Source organism: Poecilia formosa, unplaced genomic scaffold (genome assembly GCF_000485575.1).
Source record: "Poecilia formosa unplaced genomic scaffold, Poecilia_formosa-5.1.2 Scaffold47, whole genome shotgun sequence".
Taxonomy (NCBI): Eukaryota; Metazoa; Chordata; class Actinopteri; order Cyprinodontiformes; family Poeciliidae; genus Poecilia; species Poecilia formosa.
In genome coordinates, this window is record NW_006799986.1 from 787,764 (window position 1) to 809,039 (window position 21,276).

The 21,276-nt window shown below is 39.9% G+C and overlaps 2 long non-coding RNA genes across 2 annotated transcripts in view; both read right to left on the reverse strand.

The window, feature by feature from the left end:
• Positions 1 to 1,650: 1,650 nt before the first annotated feature.
• On the reverse strand, positions 1,651 to 15,916 carry LOC107836267 (uncharacterized). The gene is made up of 3 exons (XR_001662145.1): positions 15,799 to 15,916; positions 10,529 to 10,532; positions 1,651 to 1,663 (listed from the first exon to the last, which is right to left on the reverse strand). It is a non-coding gene; the product is annotated as an uncharacterized LOC107836267 (long non-coding RNA).
• A 3,945-nt stretch (positions 15,917 to 19,861) lies between these two features.
• Positions 19,862 to 21,276, reverse strand: part of LOC103138146 (uncharacterized) — a 5,701-nt gene continuing 4,286 nt past the window's right edge. Inside the window, exons 3-4 of the long non-coding RNA XR_476231.2 lie at positions 21,113 to 21,150; positions 19,862 to 20,607 (exon numbers count right to left, since the gene is read on the reverse strand). This is a non-coding gene — a long non-coding RNA (uncharacterized LOC103138146). The remainder of the gene's footprint in view (positions 20,608 to 21,112; positions 21,151 to 21,276) is intronic.

Consider the following 21,276-nt stretch of genomic DNA (forward strand, 5'->3'; position numbering starts at 1 on the left):
TTTTTTTTTTTTTGACATTAGCAGAATATTGACAAAGTTTTGCAAACTTTTGGATAATTTATCAATTTTTTCTTTCTACCAAAAACTGGATGATAAAAATCTCCAGTCTGCTGCTTTGGTCCCAGTTAGGCCTTTATTTTGAAGAACATTTTAGTTTACATAGACTTCATAATTAATTTTGTCGTTTTTGTTTTTTTTTTTATTTAATTTTTTTTATTTTGGATATTTAAAATGTCTTCCAGTTCCAGTGTTAAATATTTATTAGAATTTAAAGTTTATTCATCTTTGAAAATGTGTAAAACGTAAAAACCTGGAAAACTGAGAATCTTGTTTGGTTTGAGACGATAAAACATTTTTTAAAACGTTTATACAGTGACGAGTTTTGTGGGCAGTTGTCCAGGGCGTTATCAGAAAGGGAGGAACGCCACAGAACTAGAAAATAAAATATACATTATTTACCTGTCAGTTTCTCCTGAATGAGTTTCCTACTGCTAACCTGCATGTTTATCTGTGTAAGTTTCCCCTAGTTGCTGTTGATCATTTCTGGGATTTTAATTGGTTGGAGCTACTTGATTGACAGCACTTCTTTTTTTTTTTACTCTGTTGGTGCAAATTAAAGAAACCATCTACAAATCAAGAAGTAATTCAAAAAATAAATGGAAATAAAACTCCTTGTTCCGACCTTCCATCTTCTAGAAGCAGAAAACTAAAATAAACTCGTATCTCTGCCTGCCTCGCTGGCCGAACATGTTCCCACACAGGACGGCGCCACCAGGCTCAGAACCCGTGCAACTGGAAATCCCATTAGCAAACGGCGCCGCTGATAAGGCAGACGAGTGCACAGCGCTCCAAGTGATTCCTAATTTCACACCCAGATTTCCATTTAGCGCCGGGACGAGAAAACAACAACAAACTGCAGCAGGAAAAGCTGCAGCTCAGATGATTGATGGTCATTAGAGTTTTACCTGCAAGAGGACAAAATGTTGAATTATTTACACATTATTTATAAAGATTTGGTGTTAAGAAACTTCCACCTGATGAAACCTGCATAAAACCAGCTGCAGGGCTCATCAGACCCTCTGAAACCCAAACGGAGGAGCTGAGATCCGTCCGCAGTGATTTATGGCTCTAAGTGTCTTTTGGCCCTGATGGAGCAGCTGAGACTTTTTGTTTGGAACAATTATGATGATGGAAAACAATCCCTGCACATCATAGACTTGGCCAAGCAGCCAGAGGGCTACAGCTCTGGATGCGTCGGTGCTTAAATCACAGATGGCTGTTGGAAATAATATTCCCACCCTGCAGACATAGAGTCAGAGGTTCCTGCAGGTTCACAGGTTTGCAAACATTTCAGATTCACAGAAAAACGTGAATGAATGAAACGGAGCCATTTTACAGCTTTGGCTGTCGTTTGTAAAGTTACAGGCTAAAATTGATAGCAGTGATTTATGCTGCTCTAAGAGACAACATGGAGGTTCATTTTTCACAATGTTATGAATTCATTTAATTAACACAGTGAATATTTTAGTTATCAAGCTAAATATTTAGTTATATAAATTAACTAAATATGTAGCTTGTAAACTCAGTAGTTAGGTGTGAGTTAAATATTTAGTTGGCAAGCTAAATGTTAAGATTACAATATAAATATTTAGCTCCAAACTAACTAAATATTTTAGTTATCAAGTTAAATCTTTAGCTTGGAGGTAAATATTTAGATATTTAGCTTCACATTAAATATGTAGCTCAGAACTCATACATTTCTAAATAGATATCTAAATATTTTGTAAATATTTAGCTTCAAACTAAATATTAAGTATTCAATCTAAAGTTTGCAAAATAAATATTTAGTCTACAAACTAAATATTTTATTTAGCCGGGTAAACTTTTAGCTTGGAGGTAATAAATATTTAGATATTTAGCTTGCTAACTAAATATTTATCTCAGAGCTAATGTCTTACTAAGTGTCTATCTAAATATTTAGTTGGGAAGCTAAATATGTGTTAACTAAAACGTGACTTGCTATTTAGTTAGGAAGTTGGATATTTAGCACTAACTAAATGTTTGGCTCAGAGTTCTATATTTAGTTTCAAGCTAATTTAGATTAAAAACTGTTTATTAATGAATAATATGCTGAAAATATGACTTTAAAAGAGGAACCCCGTTTCTTCCCCTTGTGAGGCAGAATAACACAAATAATTGGAGTTAATTGTTGACTGTAGCTGCAGCAGGTGGGTGTGAGAGCAGGAAACTGTTAACTCTGAATCCACCAAACTCCAGTCTGACCGAGATGAGGAGTCGTCTCCACCTGGGGAAACGTTCATCTGGATGAGTCACAGTCACGCAGGAAGTGAAACTTCCTTCTTCTTCTGCTTCGTTAAAAACCCAGACGACATGCAGGAGTCAGCAGAAACGAGTCGTTCCTCCTGACGGTTGAGAAACTTTTCTGACTGCAGGGGAAACGGCGCGTCTCCCTGCAACACGAGTTCATCTGTCCTGACCTCCACCGGGTCGTTGGCCGACGGGGGACCGCGCCGTGCTGTCGTGGCGACGGCGACATGTGAAGGGTGAATGATGACTCTTGATAAAATGGTCCACAGCACAGAATCTTTGTTTAAAGCTAAATATTTAGTTGCCAAGCTAAATATTTAACTCACTGATTAAATATTTAGTCATTGAGCCAAATGGTTTGCAAGCTAAGTATTTAGTTTGGCAAACACGCCTCCATCTTCTTTTCTCTGCTAAATATTTAGTTGCCAAACTAAATATTTAACTTGCTTACTGAAAATTTAGCTTCAGTTTAAATATTTGGACTAGAACTAAATATTTAGGTTCCAAGCTCAATGTTTAGTTAGCAAACAAAATATTTATTCAGCAAATGTAACACTTCAAACTAAATATTTAGCTTGTTAAGTAGATATTTAGTTAGGAAGCGAAGCATTTAGCTTAGTCACAGTAACAGGGATCCGTTCATCCTGAGCCAAATCCGGTGTTGGGTTGTCATGGCGATATCTAAGGGGTGAGTTGTGCCTCTGTGAGGTTAAACCGTTTTGGGCCCAGAACGCGGCGCTCCTTGTTTCCCGCCGTGTCGCCCGGCTGCCAGCAGTCAGTCATTACGGCGGGTCGCCATCGATTTCCTCCTCCTGCCTCTTGAAGGCTCAGCATCCTGCCAGGAAACCTCAAGGACATTTCAGCCTCCGTTCGCCGCCTCCGCTCAAACCCTCCTGACTTTTCCTCCTCACCTACAACCAGGACGGTGTTAAACATTTCACAGCGTTTCCAACGTCAGAGGCCATGTTGGGTGACATTTCTCCTCACCAGGAGTGTGATCTTCGTTTGTACGTCGAGGCGCCGCCGTTCGCCTCGTTAGGAGCAATCAGGGCGTGAACGGCTTCGCCGCCACCAGAACCGGCTGCCCCGCCGTCCAGGAGCTGCTGAGTAAATCAGCCTCGTAAAATTCTCACTTCCTGCCAGTCACCCGGTTTATTAAATGTGATGAAGCAGCTAAAATGCTTGTTTAATGCATATTTATTCAGGTCAACGAGCGCCACCGCCGTAATTAATTACTGGAGATTTCCCAGGAGGAGGGAAAGAAAACACACCTCCATCTTCTTTCCTCTGCTGAATGTTGCAGCACAACGAGCCGGTCAGCGCCGTTACCGTGACAACGTCATGGCAGCTCCTCCTGGAAGAAAACATCAATTCATCCGCAATGCAACTATAAAACCAACAACCAAACAGTTTCCAGTCTGGGCTTTGACTAGGCCATTTTCCAGCCATTTTGCTGTAGATCTGCTGCTGGGTTTTGAATCGTTGTTCTGCTGATGGACGCAGTTTGTTGGAAGACTTTGGTCCAGTCAGCAGCTGCCTTTCCATTGTACTTATTTTTACCCATAAGGGCTTTTTGCGATCATTTCACTCCCATAAAACTCAGATTTAATGTGTAAAACTAAACCGTATTTGATCGTTTTCAAAGCCTCCTCAGTCGGGTTGCCTTAAAACCAACTTTTACGTTAAAATGATATGAGACATGAATCATAATTCTGCACCAGTTTACGCCCGGTACGTTTGGACATAAACAATGGCTGAAGATTATTACAGAGTCTGTCGATAGCTGGAACTGTTGGTATCTGTAGTCAAGAATTATTTACTTAAAATAAGATGATGTGGCTGAAAAGTTACTTTACTAGATTCTAGATCAAATTTAGCGGTAAGATTTTTGTTTTTGTTTTTTGCCTAATTAGTGTTTGTTTTTTTGCAAAACTGCAATGGAAATGCTTTTTTTCTTTTGCAACACACGGGTCACATGATCAACAACAGGAAGTTACTACTGTGGGAAACGACAAAGAAAACGACAACAGGAAGTGGTTGAAGTATCATGGCTGGTGACTTATTCCATGAACAAACTTATTCACGTGTGATTTTAATTGTGTTTTTTATTTAATGGAAGTACCGCAATTGCAGAATTGTTTTGTTTTTTTATTTTTTACATTTATCACCAAAGTTCTGCAAACATTTGTACAGGAAATGCAGCTTTTGAGTCACAGGAATTAAAGCCCCACAAACACAAATACTGCTCTTGAAAAACATTCCTATTTGTAAAACATTTTTAGGAGACCAGTCACAGAAAGAAGTCTGATTTGTATCTGCACACTTTATGTTCTAATTTATTGCTATTAATTGATGTTTTAATTGAACAAACAGTGGAGAAAATAGTAAAACAAACAATAAAAACTATATGGACATATTAAACATCGTAAACTGGAATTGTGACAACAGCAGCAAAATGCAACTTTTTCTCTTACATCTGACAAAAACAGAAAGGATGTACTTCAGTTTTCAAAGCATCATCATCCTTTTCACCTCCAGGCTCTTCAGAGTGAATACTCCACAACCCAAAGGGACTCCAGTTATACAAAGCTCCACTTGGAGATTTATTCAATCCATTATCCCACTTTGGCTTTTGGCTTCGCTTTAAACACAAAATAAAATAGAAAAAAGACACATATCTGTTGGGTTTATTCCTCTCTGGGTGGAAATCATCCCCCGGTTCAGTCACAGCTCCTAAATCTCTGGATGTTATCAGGAGGTTAAAGCCGGGATGCCCAGAGGGAAGCAGCTCAGGCCTTCCCAGTGTGATGTCTAAGTGGCAGCTATCACCAAGGCCATCTAACTCTCTGCCTCACTTCTGGGATCACCGAGGGCAACTTTTCCGCTTTCTTCTGCTCTGTGAGAGCATGCAGAGCTGAAACCAGAGGGGAAATCTGAACCACAACAAAGCTGGTGATGTCTGAGGCTGAGGAGGCGCGTGGAGCGGGGCTTTAAAGGAAGTTGGCAGGTTACCAGGAGAGCATGGCCTCCACGGATTGACCCACTAACTAAAGACAAAAGAGTGATGATTTGAGGCTTTCCTCCCCCCGAAGCTGAACGGACCAGCAGCGCCGGCCGGCCCAGTTCTGGAGACTCACATGAATGAAGCATTGAGGCTTTTAGCAGAGAGCAACAACCAGGCCTCAAATAAGAAGCGCAGTGTTTATTATCAGAGAGCAGGACTGGAAATCACACGAGGTGGAACCAGTTCCAGAGCTAAACTGGTGTTTTTTCTGCTTCAGCAAATGACAGGAGCAACTCTGGCACCAACGAAACCCATTAACTCATTCACCCAGGAAAACCCATTAACTCATTCACCCAGGAAAACCCATTAACTCATTCACCCAGGAAAACCCATTAACTCATTCACCCAGGAAAACCCATTAAAACACAGATTAACCGACACCCTGTGGTGGGTTAGGGTTAGTTAACCCTGAATGGCTACACCAACACGGTATTTAACAGAAGCTAATGCTAAAGCTAACATCAGTTCTAATTATGTTTTTCAGTGATGGGCACAGCTAACTAAAAATAGTTGAGCTAACCCTAAATTACTAATAATAATATTAGTTACGCTCATGCTAATTGGTACAACAACACCGATTTAGCCTTAGTGTGTGCTAATGCTAAATTGCTAATGCTAAAGCACTAAACAATTCAATTTATATATTTCAGTGAAGGGCGCTAACAAGAAAGCTAGTTACACTAACACTGAAGCCAACAACGTAGAGGAGGCTAATGCTGAAGTGCTAACTTAGATTCAAATTACGTCATACCTTGAAAGGCTACTAAACCTTTTCAGTTAGCAAAAGTGCTAAATCTAAGATTTAGCTCCATTTTTAGCTCGTTAGTGGAAATGCGCCTGAATAAATCGTTGTGATCTCATAGTTTGAAACGTCTGATTTAGTTTTCCGTTCAGACAGAAACACGTCGGCACGCCGCCGCTAATAGAAGTCAGATTAGCTGCAGAACAACAGGAGCTCATTGTTTCTCAGCTTCCTGAGTTTTGTTTTAGTCACCGTCTATAAACGGCGCTTAGACAGATGTGAGGATGTGAGGTTTTGATGCAGCTGCAGAGGGAGACATCAGCAGGAAATGATGTCAGAGGGAGGGGGCCGCAAAGGTTCACTGAAGATTTAATTTTAATAAAATGACTGGAAACCAAACACTGATCTCTTGTTTTTCTGTTAACCTCTGAAGTGAAAGCTCCAGGTTGCTGTAAATAATTGGATTTCTCATGAGAACCTGAAGTGACAGACAGCAACAAGATGATTGTTTCAGTTTAATTCAAACTAAATTGAAATTTAAGCATTTTCTTGTTATGCAGCATAAACCAGAGCAGCAGGAGTTCAGACTGGTTATTGGTTTGTTTTTTATTCTGTTGAGCCACATTTTGAAAGCAATGTTTGATTTTCTCTGCTTAATTTATTTGCTTTTCTTCATTATTTTGTCAGATTGAAGTGATTTGTTTTGTTCATCCATGTTTCTCTGTGACCAGTTCAGCCCAGAAACATCAACTTGTTTCCTTTCTCTACCTGAACGTCTCTGCTTGTTGAGCCTCAATGTGATGCTCTGCAGCCATTTGTGTTGCCTGGCAACAGGATCTGGGATGCTGATTGTAAATGATGCTTCAATAAATGGACAAAATCAACATGTCAGCCGAACCGCTCTGATGATACTCTGAACATTTTTTATGACACAGTTTGCTCCAGTGAAGGCAGAAAGAAGAAACAACGCCTCCTGCTGCAGAGGTTTATTTTTTATTTGTCTTATTAAAAGAAAATTACATTATTTGGAGAACAAAATAGAAAAACTGTCTTATTTCAATTTAACTTTTAATGATTTGATCTAATGAGAGAATAAATCCTGAGTGAAGTTTCTCCCTCCACCTTCAACTGGTGTCAAACGTTTGTGCAGCAAAAATGTTTTGTTTGTGCTGCAACCATTTTAAAAATATTAAGTGTCTTCATTAAAGATATTAGATATTAATAAGTGTTTACAGAGGTCATAGAGGTCAGCCAGCCAACCAAAATTAAACTAATTTGGTGACAATAAACTCGGCTGTTTTTGTGCAGCAAAACAGCTTATTTGTGCTGCTTTTGCTTTGAAAATATTAATGAAAGTTTAGAGGTTAAAATGTTTATTAATTTTGTAAAATGATAGTGACACAAACAAAAATCTTTGCAGCACAAACGTAGCACAAATGTTTGAAGCCAATGAATTGGGTAATGTGGCGGTGCTGGTTGACCTTTTGACCTTTAAACTTTTATTATCTTCACAGCAAAAGCAGCACAAACAAAAAATGTTGCTGCACAAACGTAGCACAAATGTTTGACACCAGTTTTGTTAAAAGGCGGGGAGCGGCTTGACTCAGGTGAGACCAGAGGAAACGATGAGCGGCAGCAGAGTAGCTGCAGCGGTTCTGTTTCATCCCGGCCTCTCCGGAGCAGATGTCCTCCTGTGGGACCTGCGCCGTGACGCAGGCTGCAGCAGCTGCTGAGGTTTCGCCCCTGAGGCGCCGCAGCGTCGCCCCAGGCAGCAGGTACGACGGCGCGCGGCAGGAAACACCCGGCGTGTGAGCTGACAACCTCCATCGCTCCCCACCGGGTTCCTGTCAGAGACAGAAGTGAAATGTTCCCTGGAAAACGGAGAATATTAATGATCATCACATTAATGATTAATGATGTCACATTACGAGTCACATCCAGTTCAGTTTATTATGTAGATATAATATCTGAAATACACAGAAGCTGCTTCATCCAAATACAGTAAATATTCTAACACCTGTAGACCAATGAGATCCCAGCCTCTCCACATGTCACTGCTGCTGCTGCTGATCAAGCATGTGGCGACAGTGGAGAGGAACCACCAGGAAGGAAACTTTCATTACTCTTACTGTGTGTTCATTTAATATAAAACTGTTGTGCTGATTAGTTCAGGTTGTGTAGCACTGAGTGGCTGCATTTAATAACTGAAACATTAGTTTACTATAATTATTAGTTTGACACCAGGAAGTAGCTTTTAACAGTTTTTCCATTAATTTTTACATTTTATGTTGTCCAATATGGTTAAATATTAGTTGAACTCTAATTATTTGGTGTTTGTCTTGGAGGACTTGGTTTTGGAAGAACCAGTAGAAAACTGGTGCTGCCATGACCATCTGGGTTTTAAATGGACAAAAAGGATACTTATGATAAACACTGAATCTCTGGGCTGCAAGACCCCAAACCAAACACAAAGGTAAACAACAATACAAGAATGTTTTTCATGTTTCTGGTAGCAGACAGGCGGCTGACGCTTCCGTCTGGAAAGAGACCAGGACTCCTTTCTACGGGGAAACAAAGCTAATGACAGCAGTAGCATCAGAAAGCAGCGCTGAGCGTCGCTGCTAACTGAACTTCAGAGAAAGATGCCGCCTGATCTGGAAAGACCTTAATTATTCCCCCTGTAGTTTTTATATGAACTCAAACAGAAAACGAAATGGAGATGTTTTTATGGTAAATGAGCTTCAACCCACCAGGGTTTTATAATCAACCCTCAGAGACTCTGGATGCATCCAGTAATTATCGGCAGTGTGTGAAGCAAACACACATTCATGTTCAGATCTCCTCAGAAGACGGGAAGATTATTTATCGACCTTCTCTAATCACACGAAGTAAATCACCAGGCATTTTACTGCTTGGAGGGACGGAGTCTGAAAGAATGGACCGGAACACCGGAAGATCTATTAAATAAAATATAGAGATAAAAACATACAAAAACAATCCTGACTGACAGAAGTGGAAACACTAAAGACGATGAGAAGGAGAGCAGAGGATATAGAAAAGATAATCAGTACTTTCAAAATAAAACAGGAAACAGGGTTCTAATGGGAAACAATAATAGAAATCATTCCTATTTAGCTAAATTAGGTTGTTCAAAAAAGATGTTTAAGCTTTAAAAAAACAGTTTGAAATTTAAAAATAATTTTAAAACTGAAAAATAATTCTGAATTTGAAAAATAATTTTGAAACATAAAGAATAATTGGAAGAATCCTTTTAATCTGAAAAGTAGATGTGAGCTTTTTTATTCAGTTTCATTTTTTTCTTTCATTTTCCAATTTTATTTTTTTTTTAACAAATTTTTTGGCACCAATTTAGCTCCATACATATGTCTTCAGATACGATGCCCAGCCTAACCAAAGCCCAAACTGTAACATGTCCAGTAAATAAAAGGCAGGAAGAGTTTTCTGAATAATTCAAACATCTGGAAGAATCTGGAAAAGTTTAGAAAGTTCTCCCCTCTGGCGCCCCCTAGTGGCAAAATCAGGATAGAAAGGCAAGAAAAGAAAAGAACAACTTAAAATCAACTACCAAATTACAAGATTAGAGATCAACTTTAGTAAAATGAAAACTTTTTATTTTAAAGGTGAAACAATTAGAGAAAAGACAGAAACAGTCTTAAAAATGCTTTATTCCTCTGAGATACAAAAAGGACGTACCAACCAGTTAGCTACTTAGCTCGAGCTAAATATTTAGCTGATATGCTAATCCTCTTGCTGAGAACCGGAAGTCGACTACCAAAACAAAAGATGGGTCTTGGAAACCTTTAGATCAAACCAAACTACGGCCCGCCTCCTCATTTGGTCCGGCCCCCTGAACAATGCCAGAGAGCATCCAGTGTTTTTTTTCATATATATGTGGATTTTCCTTCAACCACCAGGGGAGCTCTTGAGCAGATATGAAACTTTCCCTCAATGGAATATATACTTGTCAGCGCCGTTTCGCTCACGGTTTTTTTCCATTTGCATTCTGGGTAAAAATCTATGTACAAACGCGAATATGTCGTCGGCAGTAAAAAAAAAGTTTGGGGACCCCTGCTTTGGATAAACTGCTGGTGTTTCAATTTAATTGTTTCTAATCGTTTCTTTTCCACTCAACATGTTCAGTATTTCAGCTTAAGTTAAATTAAGTTTAGCTTACAGCTCTATATTTAGCTGGCTAACTAAACATTCAGCTTAGAGCTATATGTTTAGCTACATATTTCCTAGCAAAATATTGAATTTGGAGCCAAATATTTAGCTTGAAAATGTGACATTTATAAATAAATGAATAACACTGTAGAAATACGATGTTACCACTGATTATTTTTGTCTGTATTTTTACAGACGGAGCTCCATACTGGACTGTGATGTATTATTGCAGCAATCCGTCCCCAGATCTCTTCTTCATGGATGAGTTCACCACCGTGGAGCGGCGGCGCTTAGCCGCCTGTTCTCCCTCTCAGTTCCCCTCATCGCCGCGTTTCCGAGCCGTCTGCTTCCGTCTCATTTGTTTCTCTCCCGTTCTGACGGTGCGGACGTCCTTGGGAATCACTCACTTCGCGCCCAGACGTCGTCTGTCAGCGCTGACGGCGGCCGCCGGCTCGGGAACCGGGCGCCTTGTTGAACCTGTTGTGAAGCAGAGAGCTTCATTCATCACCGCCTGGCTTTGGACATGTTGATAGATTCTCATAGGTCTCATTGAAAGGCGGCTGATGTTGAACTCAGCTTTAACATGGAGACGATGTTTTCTTTTCCACTTTCAGTGTTTCAACACAACATAATGAAATTTAACATCAACTAATTGGTTTCCTGTTATCCGTCACGTATCTCCAGTGAAAGAGACCAAAGATCGGGGAAAATTAAAATCCTTTTATTTCACCTGGATATTTTCAATATTCAGTTCTGACCACTCCAGCTATACATGTGTTTCCCTTAAATTTTAACGTTTAGAAATTAAATTTGCTTAATAGAAAAACACCAACTTAGAAATAAGTCTTGTTTTTCAATAAAAAGTTTTGGTGCTAGAATGAAGTGTGTAGTCGTATCAAAATTGGTTTATTTTGCTGTTTTGCATCACACAAGTCATGTGATCAACAACAGGATGTTGCTACTGGCAGAAACAACAAAGATGATGAAGACAGGAAGTGGCTGGAGGATGATGTTTTTAATGACATATCGCTTAAATGTATTCACATGTGATTTCAATTCTGTTTCTTACTTAATAGAATCGCCTCAGTTGCAAAATTTTTTATTTTTTTTTTACATTTGCGGAATATGGACAAAGTTTTGAACATATTTGTAATGTAAACGCAGCTTGTGACGTTAACACATAGCATGAACATCCAGCCCTCCACCAATCAGATCTCACTAAGTTCATCAAATTTTCAGACAAAGTCCGAAAAAGGAGAGAAAAAATTAACATAAAAAAGTTTAAATTATTGAGGCAGATTCAGATTTTAAATTGACTCCATTAACCAACTGGTTTTAAATCGTTGACTCCTTCAAACAGAACCAAACAGTTTGCAATCTAAAGCTAAATGTATGTGGATTTTAATTTGTTGTTTTCAAATTAATAATCTCTGCTTCATCTGGAAGCTGTTTGAGAACAAAAGTACTTATTTTAATTTTTCATGTTAGCTCATTTTAGCAGTAAATGGTTAAATTTGCTAAAATCTTTTCTCACTGAAGCTAACCGAACCTAAAAACTCTGCATGTGGGTGAATACTGAGCATTTTGAAAGCTGTTTGTAACATTTTGACATGCTCCTAATCCTGCTTTGTTGCATCTTTATCACATCCAGAGCATATATGTTTCATTTCAATGGTAGATTGACATTTGAATGCAGGTTCTTTACTGTAGGGAAGAGGTGGAATAAAAACAAAGCTGGAATAACGCTGACAGCCTCAGTGGCACGCAGGTGTTCATCAACGCTCACTAAGCTTAGAGAAAAATCAGTTCCAGCAGAGGCGGTTATCCTGGTGACTCTTCAGAGAGCCTGCGTAACTCGAGCTACTTCTGGTCAAATTATGTTTCCGTCCATAAAAAGCCACAACGCCGGAACCCAGAAACATACTCTTCAGCAGATAAGTGAGATGGTCTTTTAAAGATTAATAGATATTTAAATGTTGCGCGGCCCCAGTCATCCATATAGAACAGAGTTTCCCTGCATACAGATGATGTTCCTCCCAGCAGATGTGGGGAATCAATATGAGTGAGAAGCTGCTTCATGCTGATGCATCAGAAAGGTTTTCATTTACATACTGAGGAGAAATCTTTCACGCTCTGATTCTGGAGAAACTTCTACACATTTTTATCCATCTTGGTTTTGTCAGCGGACAAACAAACGACTTTTTAAAGAGTCAGCTGCTTTTTATTCACGTTCAATACAGTTAAGTCATCATTTACACTCTGAAAACTGAGGCATAACACTAATCAGAAACATTAGCAACGCCTTACCAACATGGAAGTTAGCAGAAGCTAATGCTAAAGTGCTAAATTAAATTATGTTGAGTAGTGGGAAATGCTAGCTAAAAAGTTAGCTCTGTTCACCCCAAAGCACTAACAATAAACATTAGCTTTGCTAAGGTACTATATCAACATGGAAGTTAGCAGAAGCTAACACACAAAATTCAACCTTTTTGAGTAGTTAGCACTGCTAACTGAAACATTAGCTGTGCTAACCTTAAAGCAGGGGTCCCCAAACTTTTTCCTGCGAGGGCCACATAGCTGTTCCTTTCTGTAGTCGGGGGCCGGTCTCAGGTTTTGTAGAAAGAAATCTTAGAAAATTCTTGTCGACGGGGGGTGGAGGCTGTTCTGTCTTTGAAACTGTCGAGCGGGGGGGAGCGCGACGACACATTCGCGCTTTTAGATAGATTTTTACCCAGAATGCAAATGGAAAAAACCGTGAGTGAAACGGTGACTGGGACTAACTAGTATGTATTCCATTGAGGGAAAGTTAGTTTCACTTCTGCTCAAAAGCCCCCTGGTGGTTGAAGAAAAAACCACATATAAACCGGAAAATATAATATATGAAAAAAAACACTGAATGCTCTCTGGTATGAGGAGGCGGGCCGGATCCGGCATTGTTCAGGGGGCCGGACAAATGACGTGGCGGGCCGGATCCGGCCCGCGGGCCGTAGTTTGGGGACCCCTGCCTTAAAGCATTAATCATAAACATTAACTTAAACACACACATAACGTACAGTTTGGACTTCAGGAAGGTTGTTTGTGTTGCGTTTCGGCTAATTGACCACAGCAGAGCTCCAGTCGGATAGCATGAAGGACATCAGTGGATTTTAAACGGTTTACTGTAGAGCAGTGATGCATTCTGGGTACAGAGGAAGCACCAGGCAGGAGAGAAAATAAACAGCAAGCAGAACTGAGTTGTGGTTCCGTCCATGCAACGGCTACTTTTATTTAACATCTACATGATTTCCTCAAATAAAAGGACATGATTATTTAACTAGGCCAGAATATAAAGTGTTTCAGCATCTTGTGTGTGATTAATTTAACTTTTTGTTCCACGATGGAACAACTGTGGGAAAAATTCAGACAAAATGTTTTAGATATTTCCCTTTATTAGTGATTTATTAATAACATAACCTGTAGAAGATACTGGATTATTTATTCAATAATAAATAGATTTACTGGTGATTCTATTTAAGAAAATCTGTTTTTACTTTTACATACATTATTACAGTATAATAAGTAAAATGCTTGTAAATAAGCAACTCCAGAATTTAGTCATAAAACAACCAAGCAGCCAGTTTTCTGCTGACACTGAGTGAAACAATCAGACCACCAGGATAAATATGGCCAGAAAGGTTTCCCTTAATCTAATCCCATCACTCTAATCTCTCCTCATTAATCTGACTGATTCTCATCTCAAAGCAGAAGCAGAAATTAATTTACATCATCATGTTTACCGTTTCCTCCACATTTTACATCAGAAACCCCCCGATACCAAACATTTATCACCAATTATTGAAATTCAGACACATTTAGCTCAGACAAATATGGAACAGTCAAAACCTTTAATCTGACCAAATAACCAAAGCTTGTCTCTAAAATAACTGTAAAATTATGAACCAGAGAAAGTCGTCAACAGAAAAGTCTCATTTCAGTTTTTCTTTGACTTCATAGTTTGAATATTGAGACTTTATCTCAGAAGTTTTAGATATAAGTTTCATTTCTGGTGAAAGAGCCATGAGTTTTAATTAAAACTCATGGAAATAATGTCAGTGACTGATTTTCTTGTTTATTACACTGAATAGCATCATTTCTTTGACTACAGAGGAGAAAAAGACAAATCTAACTTAGAACATTTTACCAATATATAGGAGCTTATTTTAACTAAATAATTCATAATTATTGACTAAAAAATACGTCTTCCACTGGCAGATTATTTCATTTATAACAACATTTTTTAGATGTTAGCAAAGTAATCTGCTGGTGGAGTTAGTACTTTTCATTAGATTTTAAACAGTGATGCATTCTGGGTAAAGAACGTGTGGAGAGGAAGTGGAACTGCTGCGTAAACAGTGTTCATGCCCTTCAAAATAAGAGCGAGAACATGTGCGTCTGTTATAACCAGATGTTGAACTTTATTCAACTGAAAGTTTACAAAACATCCAAGGATAAGAGTTTAAATTCATTTGATGGAAACACCAAACATTTTCAGAGTTATTAGCAGATTAGCGTAAGTGTGCCCACCGCTGCTCCCTTGTAAATCCGGTGCAGATCAGAAGGAACAAATGGTGGGTAAAGGGTGGAGCTCATGGGAGAGCTGTGTGAGCTCCGGTTTGTTCCTGGATCTCTGCAGTTCGTTTGGCCGGCTCAGATCCTGCAGCCACAGCGAGCGGCTGATTCTGCTCCATCACCGTTTGGGTTTATCCTCCTGGCTCTTTCCACCAGTGTGACCATATTTCTGCAATCTCACTTTTGGGTTTCAGTATTTCTCTGAGATTCTTCTCCTCCATGGGGTGCATTGCCTTTTGTAAAGTAAGGCAACTATTTTATTCTAAAGATGAGATTAAAATGTGTCTGTGTGGGTTGGCTTTTCTCTTAATCCTCTTAAAATTATCTGTCACTGCTGCCGCTGCTCCTTTATGCCATATTAATAAATCCTTTTAAAATGAGACTGGGTTTCACTGGGCTGCACATCTGGACTGAAAACTGAAAATAAACACTTTTATCCCGGCGTCAGTGAGAGAGAAGAAAAAGAAATGTGATATTTCACAGAGAGCTGGGAGGATTAAGTGAAATAACAACATGGCTTTTCTGAAGAGGCGCCACGCTCAGAGACGTGAACCTTGTCAGAACCGTGGAGTTTTTTATTAAATCAAACGAGTCGCCCAGTCGTCCCGACAAGGCAGCACCGAGTCATCTCTGATAAGCTACAAATAATATTTGTTGTTCCCTGCTGCTGGAGTCGGGTACAGAGAGACGGAAAGGACAAATAAACACAACAAGGCAGGAAGGAACGACAGGAGATCAACAAGGTGATAAAAACACCAGAAGTTTCTGTTTTTCATTTAACTTTAGGGCTTTGGGATATTCCTCTAGTCTCAGTTTGATTTGGGACCAAAACATTTGTTACATTTTCTGCTGCTGTGGTTCTCAAACCAACCAAAACCTGTTCCTCTCCTGGCCTGTAGGGGCGCTGCTCCAAGAACCACTGAAGGAAACAACACAAGAACCTCTGAAGACACTGAGAGCAACTTCCTGTTTCACAAGATGGAAACAAGATGGAGGCGTCAGATTTTAGCGGTTGGAGGATTTATCTTTAGTCTTCGGCTAAAGACCAGGAGCCATTTCTGCTGCTAGTGCTAGGCTAGCACTTTAGCTTTGCTTGTATTTACCCAGAATGCCGTGCTCTGTAGTCCACTTCCTGCTTTTGGAGCAGCCTCCGGTTTGCTTGGCGTTCACATATCCGTTCTGTCATGTTGGCGTACAGTTTAGCGTTAGCTTCCTCTAAATATCATGTTGGTGTAGCGTTTAGCTTCTGCTAACTGCCTTATTTATGTATTGCATTAGCATAAATGATGTTTGTTACTTGTGCTTTAGAGTTAGCACAGTTAACCTGTTAGCTAGCGGTGTCCACCATTGAAATATCCCTTGTTGTTTTGATGTAGCAGCAAAGTTACAGCCAAATATAAGATTCAAATTAAATGAAGTTAGAGTGAAATGCTGAGTACAGTCCAGTGGTTTTTGGGTTAGACAACCAGTGGAAACCTTTCCAGCTAGCTAGCTAATGCTAGCTTGTAGGGTCAACAAGCCCATGATGTTCTGATACGTTTCTCAGTCTTTAGTGCCTCCATATTTTGTTTTCAGGGACTCGGCTCTTGATGCTGTGCTCAATATCTTCCTGACTTCCTGTCAAAGGCTTCAACAACATGACTAATGGAGTAAATAATTAAATCTCAGCCCTCCTTCTTTAAGCTCCATCCCTGCCTCCCCTCTCATGTCCTTTTAACAAGATGAGAGGATGCTCCACCGTTCTGTGATCTATTTTGAGCTTATGTTTCCTCGATGCTTCTGCCAAGCCTCATCAAGGAGCATCAGCACGGAGAGCCGCCCTGCAGAGACGAATACATTCCTTCATATTAAGTGCAGTTTTTCTAATGCAGCATGAGCAAATCTGAAATGATCTGACCTTCCATAAAACCAAGAATATCTCCCATCCTGCTTAACGTGTCGCGTTTCATTTTGTTTTCAACGTCATTTTAAAAACTTTTACAGCTTTAAAGGGTGAAAATAATCAGTTAGACTAAACATCCGTACCAGCAGCTGTGAGTTAATCTTCCTGAGCACCAGGAAGACATGAGCGCTGGCGTAGGAAGATGATGAAAACCCAAATGAAATGAAATTGGGTTTATTTATGGAGGCCATCTAAACAAATTACTGTTGAACAAAGTGCTCTGCAGAACATTAAAGACAGCAAAAACAAAGTAGAAAAGCTGCAGTAATAAAAAATACACACCAGGTTTTAAATGCTTTTGCCAGCAGATCTCTGAGGTGCATGTTCCTGCATTTCGCCTCAGTTTTTTTAATTATTATGAATCGTTATGCAAATAACACAAGAGGTTTTCTAAATTTAGTCAGTGTCAAAATTAATCTGTAGATTCCAGGAAGCAACATGAAAGTTTTCCTAAAGTAAACTTAAGTTCCCAAAAGGAAACCTGCCGGTTCCTGTAGGTAGACCTGGGTGTTCAGTTCTCCAGCAGAGGGCGCCATCGGGCTGGTACCTGTAGGGTGGAACTCAGCAGGTGAGAGTTCAGTCTAGTGGTAAAACCTGAGCGCTCTGCATTTCCCTTCTGCAGAGCGTGTTTGTGCGATTCTTCCTCTTGATCAAATCTTTGGACCATCAACACCTGTTAGTCCTCTTCAAGAAAACCACCAGGCTGCGTTCACACCAGCCCCGTTTAATCCGCTTTAATCCAACTCCAGTTGGTTTGCCTAGAAGATCCAGTTTGCTTTGGGGAAGTATGAACGAACCGAACTCTGGACCGCCTGGAAACCTCCGTCTGGGTTCGGTTGAAGTGAATTCTGGCTCGGTTTGAATGCATGTGTGAACGCAAAGCGGACCAGAAGCAGGAAGCAGACTACAGCGCAGGGCATTCTGGGTAAATAGAACACAACCAAACATGATAGCTTGGCGCTAGTGGGAGAAATGGTGGGTAGTTTTAGTCAAAACCAAATAAAAATCTTACAACCGCTAAAATCTGACGTCTCCATTTCTGTTTACATTTTGTGTAAATGGAAGTTTGGTTGACCCAGTTCTACTGGAACCAGAACATCTGCTCCACCTCCAGCTGCTGTGGTTCTATGAGTCAAACCAACCTGTTCCCCTCCTGGCCTGTGGGGGCGCTGCACCAAGAACCACTGAAGGAAACGACATAAAAACCTCTGGAGACACTGAGAGCAACTTCCTTCTTCACCAGATGGAAACAAGATGGAGGCGTCAGATTTTAGCGGTTGGAGGATTTCTCTTTAGGCTAAAGACCAGGAGCCATTTCTGCTGCTAGCGCTACGCTAGCATGTTAGCTTTGGTTGTATCTACCCAGAATGCCCTGCTTTGTAGTCCACTTCCTGCTGTTGGAGCGTCTCCATATGCATTCAAACCGAACCAGAGTTCCCTTCAACCGAAGACCGAGGTTTTAAGGCGGAGCAGAGTTTGGTTTTTGGTTTGCTTAGCGTTCGTTCCTCCCCAAATGAACCGGACTGTCCAGGCAAACAGACTGGAGTTGGATTAAAGCGGACTGAACTGAGCTGAACAGCACCATAAGTTTCAAGAATCAACTTGTTATGACTCAAGAGAAACAAGAATCCTGTAACACCTGGACTCTGTAAGCAGTCTGTAAAAGGAATGTCTCCATTTTCCTTTGCTAAAAATAACAGCAGAGCCAGTTATGGTAAATAAAAGTCGGTCAGAGAAGAGTTTGCAGAGAGATAATTAATGTAATGAAGCTTTCTCCCGCTGCTGACCTTATCTGGCTGACAGGTTCCTCTCTGCTCGTCATCGGCGAAGCGGAGGAAGGCTTCATCTCCAATAAACCCAGCAGCTCATGTGTTGCTGCTGATGCGGTCACCTGTAACACAATTACAGCCGACGACTGAATCCAGCCTGGAGCTGGGGAATCAATTTCAGGCTGTCTGTCGGCAGCGCCGGGTCCGGCGGTGTCAGGAGGTGACGAGCTGCTGCTCATCACACCTGGAGGTGGAACCAGACGGTGCAAATGATTACATGGAGCGCTCATAAACATCAGCAGCACTGGATTAGCCTGGCCTGAGATGGAGGCTGAATGTTTGAACAGAGCGACTTCCACAGCTCCACAGGAAAGTTTGTGATGTGGAAACAAACACAGCGACGCCTTGGAGGAGTCTGACAGAGCGCCGGGAGCTAAAGGGCAACGCCAGACGCTTTGTACACATGACCTTTAAAAACAAAATGTCTGACACCAAACAAAAGAAACTTCAATTCAAAGCTCAACACAGACGCACCAAATCCAGCCAGCAGTAAAGGAGTGTCTTTGAACGCACCACTCTGAGGAAGGTTAGCGAGCTAAACGTTTAGCTTGAGGGGAAATATGTAGCTCCAGCCTGGATGTTTAATTAGCAAACTAAATATTTAGCTGCAAACTAAATCATTCATTTAAAGGTTCTGTGGTTGGATTCGCCACAGAATGAAGTTCATAAACTTCATTTAATTTACTAAGCTAAATATGTTTTATAAGCCGCATATTTAGCTCCAAACTAAATGTTTAGCTAGGAAGATCATTTTTAGTTTGAAAACTAAATATTTAGCATTGAGCTGAATATTTAGCAAGCTAACTATTTAGCTTAGTTATAAGTAAATTAATAAAATGATGAAAATATCTTTGAAAACTGAACTTTCGTTTTGTTTCCTGTTATAAGATCAAATTATTGCTGTTAATTTCTGACTGTAACTTTACAAAGGCTTCCAAAACGGCTCCTAAGAAAACAAAATACATTTTTAAAATTTTATTTTATCACTTTAGTGTCACAACAGAATTAAGAAAAAGCATTTTGCATAATTTACAGACATTTTTGTGGAACTTGAGACATTTTCTTTCAAACTTGTTACATTTAATCAGACTGTCCTGGTGTAAACTTTAATATACTATTACCTGATTTATTAAGAAGGCTTACATGTTTAACTAAGACATCTGTTTAAATTTAGTTTTTTCTCTTTGTCTTTTTGTGATGATCTGCGTCCTGAACCTTCACCAACCTGCTGCACCATCTGACGCCGAACGGCGCTGCTGGCTGCTTACACTGTCAGGACTCAGCACTTAAAAAGAAAAACCTTCTGTTTTTTCTTTTTTCATTTTCATTTTAAGGTGACAAACATTTTAATTTAGCTTCGTAGGGGGGCTTTTATGTCCTGGATAATGGAGGTCGCAGCAGAAACAACAAATATGATTTTAAATCTGGAGGAAACTCATTTTTGAGCACCAACATAAAGCATTCACCAGGTTTTATTACTTCACCTAAACTACATCCAGGCATGCAGCATGTTTGTAGAGTAACCGAATGCTTTAACGCAGCAATGATCTAATAAAACGCTCACACTTTTCTCTCCCAGATTTGTCCTTGAGCCTCTCGGTGATTCCATAATGGGAACGCTCTGCAGCGGAGATCCATTCATCTCCCAGAGTGGGATGTCACTTCGGACATCTGAGCCTCTCGTTTAATGTCTTTTTAGCGATAAGAGCCGCTTTAAATCCAGGAGTTTTTCTCTATCAGAGCAAAACACTGGAGACAAAGACCGAAACACAACTACAGCAGAACAGACAAACAACAAGAAGCAGAGCGATAACATCAGACACAAAGCTGCTGGCTGCTGCAGAGGAAGGAAAGTTTACAGGAGAAACGATGTCTGGTTCTGTTTTCAGTCGAAAACCTTCAGCAGCTTCTGGAAGAAAACACAAAGTGAACAAGCGCTGCATCAGAAAACCGGTTTTTAAACTAGAACTAGTGTTAAAAATTCACTGTTTTTACATTTTCCTGTTTCTACTAATTCTGGAAACAATAAAAACCATTCAGACAGTTTTTGGTGACTAGTAAATGTTTAAGTCTGGAAAATGATTATTTAGTCATAATTGTTGAGCATCAAGCAAATTAGCAAGCTAAATATTTAGCTTTTATTAAACTAAATACTTAGCTTGCAAAATAAACATCTTGTTTGGAGAAAAACGTTTAGCTACAAGAACTTGGAGATTAAATAACTCCAAACTAGACTCCAAATATTTAGCATTGTTTGCTAAATATTGCTTATTTAGCAAACAATGTTTGGTTGCTAAATTTTAGCTAGCAATACTTGCTAACTAAACATCTTGTTTGCAGCAAATATTTACCCCAAAGCTAAACATTTAAATATTTTAGATTGTAAATCAACAAAAGCTCAGTGAGAAACTAACCTGAGCGGCTGGTGAAGGAGGAAGTGACATCACAGCTTCTGCATGAAAATAAAATTAAGAAAATAAGAGAATTATTTTTGATGGAATGGGCTCTTTGCACCTCAGCTTCCGTGTTCGGGGAAAAGCGGCTCGATTGTTTCCGATCCAATACAAATATCATTTAC